The sequence below is a fragment of the Penaeus monodon genome, chromosome 39 (genome assembly GCF_015228065.2).
Source record: "Penaeus monodon isolate SGIC_2016 chromosome 39, NSTDA_Pmon_1, whole genome shotgun sequence".
NCBI lineage: Eukaryota > Metazoa > Arthropoda > Malacostraca > Decapoda > Penaeidae > Penaeus > Penaeus monodon.
This window is the reverse complement of record NC_051424.1, coordinates 17,519,747-17,529,708: the sequence shown is the minus strand read 5'-3', so window position 1 is coordinate 17,529,708 and position 9,962 is coordinate 17,519,747. Positions and strand designations below refer to the sequence as shown.

The following is a 9,962-nucleotide window of genomic DNA, read 5'->3' as shown; positions in this document are numbered from 1 at the left end:
TGCCATTTGGCTTTTTTTTTCGTGAGAATCACAGCAACTCCGTGACTATAATTTTCTTCTTCTTTTTCCCCGATAAAAAAAGAACTGTCCTTGTTTTTTCCTTTAGTTTTGAACTTCTATTGCTTTTCCAATTGGTCTCACTGGTTCCGCTAGTATTTGAATGTTTGTATCTATCCATATTCCTTACCAGACAGTATGCAATTTCACATCTCTTTTCATTTTCCTTAACGTTTCCACGTCCAGATTTTTAATGTGTTTTTCTTTAATTGGACATGTTTTGGTTCGTCTTCCAGAATGCATATTTACATGTCACCGGTTGCCCACTGTATAACGCGGCCCCTTTGTAACCCTACGCGAGGCCGCATGTGGTATGAATTATCACATTTCTGTCTTTTAATCATTGGTGATAGAGTTTGTCAGGAGAAATAAAAGTTTGAGTGTAATCCCCCAGGCTCCTTCTCAACTCGCACTCTCCACTTAACTAGGAGGAACTATCTCTGCCGTTTTTGAAACAGTTTTTTACACTGCAATCCAAGACGTATTGTTTGTGAAACCAGTACATCGTAGATAACACGATGGTGTTTTTTTTCACGCAGATCATGCACTGCCCTGGCTGCCGCAGCTTTCAGAGCAACCCACTCCTGGGGAGTAATCAGGGTTGCTCATCCTGTTTCCGGGATCCCAGGGTGCAGTTTATTGTCTTACCCAGGACAAATAAGTATATATATATATATATATATATATATATATATATTATATATATAGCTATACATATATATAGAATATCATATTATATATATATATATATATATATATATATTTTATAAATATATCTATACAATATATATAATATTATATATATATATATATAATATAATAATCATATATATATATATGCTATGTATGTCTGTCTATATATGCACACACTCACACAACTTCACACACCACACCACACACACATCACACACACACACTAAACACACACACACACACACATACCGCAACACACACACCCACACACACAACACATATTTATATATATATAAATTATATAATATATATATATATACACACACTCATATATTCTTTGCCTATCTATCTATCTATCTATCTACTAAATGTCCGCATGTATTGTATCATATCTATATATATTATATATATATATATATATTATATATATATAATGATATTATATATATATAGTATTATTATATACATTATTATTTTTTTTATTATATATATGACATGCCTGTGCGTGTATATGTGTGTAACCCATGGCGTGTGGAGTGTGGTACTCCGTATTTTTTTGGCAATTACCTTCCGCTCAGGCCATCAGTCACTACGAGGGAACAGTGCAATCCTCCACAAGTGCTGACGGCGCCTGCCTATTACAAATAAATTCATCTCGACTTCGACTTTCTCTCTCTAAAACCGAACACGTCTTATAAACGAAGGCTACGACGGAACGCGTACTACGCAAAAGAAGAGACAGAGAGAGAAGAGACATCCTTGTGAAACGCGTTCCCAAAGACAGATTAAAAATTCATTGTGGAAAAGGGAGAAACCAAAGGAAGCTGCAGTATAAAAGACCGTCTATTCTCTTCTTATCTTTTTTTGTTCTGCTCCTTTCTTTTGCCTTATTCTTCTCTTTTCTCTCTATTCTTCCGGTTCATATCGTTTTCTCCTCTAAAGTTCAGTTTCAAAATATTGCAGTCTTCATTTTTCCGTAGGGTTACTTTTTATTTATTATTTTTTTAAAATCTTTTTATCCTCCTTTAAATTTTTCAATCAGGAAAAGGGGAAGTCAAAGCGAGAATGATACGAATAAGCACTGGTAATATTCTCATACTGAAAATAATGATTATGATAATGATTGACCATAGTATAATAATGATATTAGTGTAATGATAATAATGAAATTTAGTAGTAATGAGATAATAAATACTAATGATATTAGTATTAATTATAAACAATAACAGCATTACATTAACAATAACGCATTAACATAATAAAAATAACTGTGATGATAACAATAATGATAATGATGATTTTGTTGGGTGATGCGGATGTGGTGATGATATTGATTATAATGATGCCGAATATGACTAATGGTAATGATAATTATAATGATAACAATGATGTGATGATGATAATGATAACGGTGAATGATAATAACATAAAAATACTACTACTACTGCTACTACTAATGATAGTATCACTAGTGTTACTAATAAGAATAATAATACTTATAACTGATAATAATAATAATAATGATAATAATAATAATAATAATATAATAATTAAAAGTAATAATAATAATAATAATAATAATAATAAATATAACTAATAATAAATATAATAAATAATAATTTTGATTGTGGTTCTTCTGCATATTTTATTACCTTTTTTTTGTTGATGTTCCATTGCCTCAAACTTCAATCACCCTAGGTCGCTGGTAGTGACTCGGTGTTTGATTTTAATTAGGCAGATCTAAGGAAACGTTTGCATAAAAAAAATAATGATGATAATGATAATGATATAAAACACAACAACAGTAATATAATAATAATAATAAAAATAAATAATAAATAAATAATAATAACAATAAAATAATAATAAAAATGATAAAATGACTAATAAGATAAAGGATGATTGATGGTAATAATGATAATGATGAATATGATCGATGGATGATGATGGAATAAGTGATGATGATGATGATATGATGATGAATGATGATGATGATGATGATGATAATAATATTAATAATAACTATAATAATAATTACTAGTAACAAAGATAATATTATAGTATAAATAAATAATAGTACAATCACTATAGTAGTAAGTAATAGTGAGATGATAAAAAAAAATCATAAAAGAAATAATATAATAATGATGATGATAATTGATAATAACAATAATAATATGATGATGATACTAATAATAAATAAAAATAATATAATTATAACTTATATTTATTAATCATAATGACAGTTTAAGATAAATTATATAATAACAATAAAATAATAATACATTGATAATAAAAACTAATTGATAATGGATTATTATAATATAATATTAATTTAATATTAATAATAGGAGTAATAATAATAATAATAATAATAAAAATAATAATTATCATTGTTATTATTATCATAATGAAGGAAGTATGATTAATATACTAACATATAATAATATAAATAAATTATGATAATAAAATCTAATGATAATGAATTAAAATAACAATAATATAACAATATATAATACGAATAATAATTAATAATAATAATAATGATAATAATAACAATAATAATAACAACATTAGTAATAATAATAATGATTACAATAATGATAATAATTATGATAACAATGATGATAATAAATAATAATAATAAAACTAATAGTAATAATAAAAATAACAACGATCGTACTATACAAGCGAATCGTCCAGATATCGTCATAAAGGACAAAATAAACAACACCTGCCTGTTTACAGATATGAGCAGCCCTTCAGACAGAAACGGAGCACTTGGCCTTATAAATAAAGGTACTGATAAGTTTCTTAAACAAATACCGAGAAATCTATAACAGCACAGCGATCTGAGTGTGTGTGGTTTTAGTGAATTGACATTGACTGGAATGTTTTTGTTTTGTGGTTGTTCTGCATATTTTTACATGTTTTGTGATGTTCCATTGCCTCAAACTTTAATCACCCTAGGTCGCTGGGAGTGACTCGGTGTTTGATTTTAATTAGCAGATCTAAGGAAACGTTTGCATAAATAGTAATAATAATAATAATAATAATAATAAGAACAATAATAAAAATAATGATTACATTTATAATAATAATAATAATATAATAATAATAATAATAGTAATAATAGTAATAATGATGATGATAATAATAATAATTAATAATAAATAATGAAAATAATGATAATAATAATAATAATAATAATAATAATAATAATTGTTTGTTTCTATTAAAATAATTAGAATAATGATAATGGTAATGATAATGATAATAAATATATAATAATAGATAATAATAATGTATCTATTAAAAAATAATATATATAGAATATAATGATAATAATAATAGAATAGGATAATAAAGTAACAAATAATAATAATCTAATATAATAATTGTTTATTAATATTAGAATAGTAATGTAATGATGATAGAATATGATAATAATAACATAGATAATAATAATATAATAATAATAATAATAATAATAATATATAATAATAATAATAATGATAATAATATATATATAATAATACTAATAATTATGATAATACATAAGAGTAATAATAACAATAATAAAAATAATAATATAATAATGATATAATAATAAAATAATAATTCATATATATATATATATATATATATAACATATATTATATATATATATATATATATATATATGTATTTATATAAATATATTGTTTCACCAGTTGAATGAAGACAGCACTGGCAGTTACTCCTTTATTGTAGGGTCCAACCTGTGGACAACTATCATATATGAACAATAATCCAAAATGATTGCAAATACAATATGACCTTGTACACAAATGGAATGGTCAATGGGAGCCAAACAAAACATAAATTTCTTATTACACAATCACTAACACCCTTGTAACCTACTTATTTAAATAACAAAAATACCTCTTGCATGGTCATAATGGGAGCAAACAGCAATGGGAGTATAAAATAAATCCTTCATTATACACTCAATGGCACCTTTGCAACTTTTTCCTGAGCAAGCAAACAATATCTCATGATCCTAATGAAATGAATGGAACAAATATACAAATAATACAAACATGACAAATATGTAACTTACACAGTGCCTCCCCTATAAATCACTGGTGAATTACCTCTCAGGCTGAATCAGAAGCCACAGGTCCAAGTCAGAATGGCACTGTAATGCAATACATCAATAAGATAATATTTTACAATTCTCTATACCATAAGTGAGTAGGATTATGGTCATGCCTGATAACATTGACTCACGGCAAACGTTTATATTACTTCCACTCGATGCAACTGTTTACCTTTTACATGATAATTGCAGGGATTTAAATGATAACAACATAACTCACCAATCATGCTATTGACACAATGCTGTGTTGCTATTCCTTCTGAAATAATCCATTCTAGGGCATAATCAACCGCGACTCCCTTCAAACGCACAGATGCCACCTGTTCACTCCTCTGAGAGGACGCTTTGTCTCCGTTCCGCAGCAGAACATCAGAATGCGCAACAAACTTACAATGGTTACAAATTGTGCAAACATAAATCTGATTTATATACATTAACTCTCTTATTTCTGTTGCTTGAACAAAAACTAACTCTTATCCACAGACGAATCATTTATACATATTAAGTCAAAATTATACAGAAAACTGTTTAGAAGGGGATACTGAGATATTCTCAGTACATATATATATATATATATATATATATATATATATATATATATTATATATATATATATATATATATATATATATATACACACACACACACACACCAGCGCTCCAACCTGCATCCCTGGACATGGTACAGTGATACGGGTACAGTGGTCAAGGAGATCGACCACATTCTTGTTAGCACGCGATGGAGGATCCTCCAGAACTGCAGGGTTTACCGGAGTGCCGAGTTCTGTGGCACCGACCATAGACTAGTTGTGGTTACTCTGCGGGTCTATTTCAAAACTCCCCGTCCCTCCAGTGGCTACCCTAAGGTGTCACCTGGACAGACTAAGGGAGGAGGAGTGTGCCCATGGGTTCACCATGGCAGTGTCTGACCGATTCACAGAACTCGACAACCTGAAGGACCCAGTTGCTCTGTGGGAGCTCTTCAAGCGCGTAACACTCAGGAGTCCATTGGCGTACGCCCGAGGGCAAGGCAGAATTCCATCTCCCTGGAGACATTCGAGGCCACTGAAGCGTGTCGCAAGGCACGGCTGAATGGGAATCAAGTCTTGCGTCGTTCCATGGTGAGTAGTGCTCGGACACTACTGAGAAGGGACAAGGAACAGTTCATCAGGAATCTTGGTGAAGAGGTTGAAGGCCATTTCTTAGTAAATGACCTTCGCCCTGCCTACCAAGTCCTGAGAAAACTGAACTCTAAGCCCTCCTCACAGAGGACTGCAGTCTGATCAGCGGATGGACGGATCATCTCAGATCATGTTGGGTTTCGTGAACGTTGGGCTGAGTATTTTGAGCAGTTATACCAGGTAGACCCTCCAACAGTTAGCTTGGATGCAAGCGATGTCTCAGTGTCTGTGCCGGACCCAGCCATCAGCGAGGAACCTTCTACACTAACAGAGGTTAGAATGGTGATTTCCAAGCTGAAGATATGTGATATCCCTGCTGAACTGCAAAAGGCTGGGGGTGAACCTATGGCTCGAGGCTTGCATACAGTCCTGACTGCCATCTGGCAGTCTGGTACCATTCCCCCTGACCTGTTGAGGGGCATGGTCATCCCTCTCTGGAAGGAGAAAGGGGATCGTTGGGATAGTAGCAACTACCGTGGCATTACACTGCTCAGCATACCAGGCATGGTTCTCGCCCACATTCTTTTGAAATGGATCTGCAACCACTTACTGAGGCATCAGCGACCGGAGCAGTCTGGATTTACTCCTGGCAAGCGCTTTAAGTAATTGTGGAATGCCGTCGTGAGTTTGGTAGTGGGTTGCTTGCAACCCACATCGACCTCAAGAAGGCGTTTGACTCGGTGCATCGGGAATCGCTATGGGAGATCCTGAGACTCAGGGGAATTCTGACACAGATATTGGCTTAATAGCAGGCCTTTATACTGGTACTGAAAGTGCTGTAAAATGTGGTGGGGGTCTGTCGAACTTCTTCCCTGTTAATTCAGGGGTGAGGCAAGGTTGTGTCCTCGCACCAACACTTTTCAGGGCTACTAGCCAAAGTCAGTGTGGAGCAACACTAGGCAATATCAAGGTCTCAGACCTTGACTTTGCCGACGATGTTGCTATCCCATCTGAGTCCTTGGAGTCACTAGTGGCGGCTCTTGATGCATTTAGCAATGAGGCGAAGCTCCTAGGCCTAGAGATCTCCTGGACCAAGACCAAGATTCAAGACTTTGGGTGTTAGGGAAACCCGTTCAGACGATTCATGCTTGCGGCAAGGACGTTGAAGTTACAGAGAATTTTACATACCTTGGTAGTGTAGTCCATATCTCTGAGCTGTCAGACCAAGAAGTTAATAGATGGATTGGTCTGGCAACAGGAGCCATGAACTCGATCAACAAGAGCATTTCGAGATGTCAGTACCTATGCAGAAGGACCAAGCTGCGTGTCTTCAAGGCCTTGATACTGCCAGTTTTGATCTATGGAAGCGAAACCTGGACGCTATCCAGTGTCTTGCCACACTTGCCTTTTGTAACAAGTCCCTTCGCCGGATCATGGGCTACAGTTGGCAGGACCACGTGTCCAACCGGCGGTTACACAGTGAGACTGGCATGGGACCTGTTACTAGCATAATCCGGGATCGCCAACTCAAGCTATATGGTCACCTAGCTCGTCTCCCTGTGGACGACCCTGCCCATCAGGTTGTCTCTCTGCGAGACAACCCTGGGTGGATGGAGACCTGTGGGACGACCCAGGAGATCATGGCTTGGGTAGTTCAATGAGACCTGTCGTGAGGAATTAGAGATGGGCCGTAGGCCTGCCTGGAGACTCGCCTCGAAGGATTCTCGTGGCTGGAAGCGAAGGGTGGATGTGGCCATGCGCCCCCGTCGGCGTTAGCCCCTTGATGATGATGATGATGAGTATATATTATAATATACTAATATATATATATTATATATATATATTATATATTATATATATATAAATAATAATAATAATAATAATAATAATGACATGACAATGACAATGACAATGACAATGACAATGACAATGACAATGACAATGACAATGGCAATGGCAAAGGCAAAGGCAATGGCAATGGCAATGATAATGATAATGATAATGATAATGATAATGATAACGATAACGATAACGATAACGATAACGATAACGATAACGATAACGATAACGATAACGATAACGATAACGATAATGATAATGATAATAATAACAATGATAATAATAATAATCATCATCATCATCATCATAATAATGATAATAATAATAATAATAATAATAATAATAATAATAATAATAATAATAATAATAATAATAATAATAATAATGATGATGATGATGATGAGATAGATGAATGATGATGATGATGATGATGATGATGTATGATGATGATGATGATGATGATGATGAGGATAATAATAATAATAATAATAATAATAATAATGATAATAATAGGTCGCTGGTAGTGACTCGGTGTTTGATTTTAATTAGCAGATCTAAAGAAAAGATAATAATAATAATAATAATAATAATAATAATATTGATAATAATAATAAAAATTATAATAATAATGATGATGATGATGATGATGATGATGATGATGATGATGATGATGATAGTAATGTTAATGATAATGATAATACTAATAATAATGATCATAATGAGTAGTAATAATTATAATGATAATAGGAAAAGGATAACATTGATAATATTGATAGTGATAACAATACTACTACTGTTACTACTACTACCAATAATAATAATAATAATAATAATAATAATAATAATAATAATAATAGCGATAATGATAATGATAATGTTAATATTAATGAGAATGATGATGATAATAATAGTGATAATGATGATAATGATAATAATGATAATTCGTAATAATGATACTAATAATGATAATAATAATAACTATAAGGAAAATAGTAATAATAATCGTGATAATTATAATAATGATAATAGGAATATCAATGGTAATAATAATATTGGTGAAATAATATGAATGATAACGTTAATGAGGATAGTGCTAGGGAATAATATCATCACTGTTAACATGACAATCGATTTTGATCCATTAAATATTATTGCCAAATATCAGGAAAAGTCAACGTGGAAAATCGCAGAGGGGGGGGGGAGAAAAATCTTTTAAAGCAGAGCCTTTTGTTTTACTGTATGCTATAGATATTTACAAAGGAGCAAAAATAAAAGTGATGACATAATATGTATTTCGATAACAAAACACTCAGCAGTGCTATTACAAAAAAGCAGAAAAAATTAGTGATAAGGTACACAAAACACAGAAGTTTAAACTTGAAACTACTGTCCAATATTTCAATAAACTTTTATACTACCTATTTTTCCTCTGTGCCATTATAAACATTTGGCACAGCAAATTTCGAAACTATTATGATAAAGAAACTCCTTCGCAAACACTAAGGCATGTGAGACTCGCCGGCTAAGCTTTAACATCCAAGCTCCAGCTCCGGCATCTTCTGCGAGAGAAGAGAGAAGAGCGGACGGAGGGAGAGGGAGAAAGCGTGTGGAAGAAGTGGAGTAAGAAACTAAGATTGTTAGCATATATTACGCAAGGATTTGTGTGAAAGCAAGAGTGCGGGTGAAAGCATGAGGAGGATGGGATGACGTGCTAAAGCATCTGTTTTTGCCACGCGCTTCAAATGATTGTTTATTTTGCAATGAAACGAACAAAACAACAACAACAACAAAAAATGGACATACTTTGCCTTTCGGGATTTTCTCCTATTAAAAAAAAATCATGCTATAATGTATTTACCTTCATAAACAAAATCTTACTTTCCTCCACAGGGTTATTCGAGCCGAAAATTGCCTGAAGATTTATCATTTTACCAATAGACGCCCTTCGAATATTAGACTAGGCTGCTTCTTGCGATTACTGATACATAAATAATACGAACATACACCTCCTTTTGCTGCACAAAGGTGTGGGTGCAAACACACACACACACACACACACACACACACACACACACACACACACACACACACACACACACACACACACACACA

General features: G+C 32.7%; 1 long non-coding RNA gene across 2 annotated transcripts; it reads right to left on the bottom strand.

Annotated features, from left to right (window-relative positions):
• Positions 1–4,479: 4,479 nt before the first annotated feature.
• On the bottom strand, positions 4,480–5,365 carry LOC119597371. Of its 2 annotated transcripts, XR_005230831.1 has the most exons (3): positions 5,112–5,365; positions 4,853–4,930; positions 4,480–4,511 (listed from the first exon to the last, which is right to left on the bottom strand). It is a non-coding gene; the product is annotated as an uncharacterized LOC119597371 (long non-coding RNA). The 2 variants fall into 2 exon arrangements; XR_005230830.1 differs by having other exon boundaries at positions 4,481–4,930; positions 5,112–5,354.
• Positions 5,366–9,962: the final 4,597 nt, after the last annotated feature.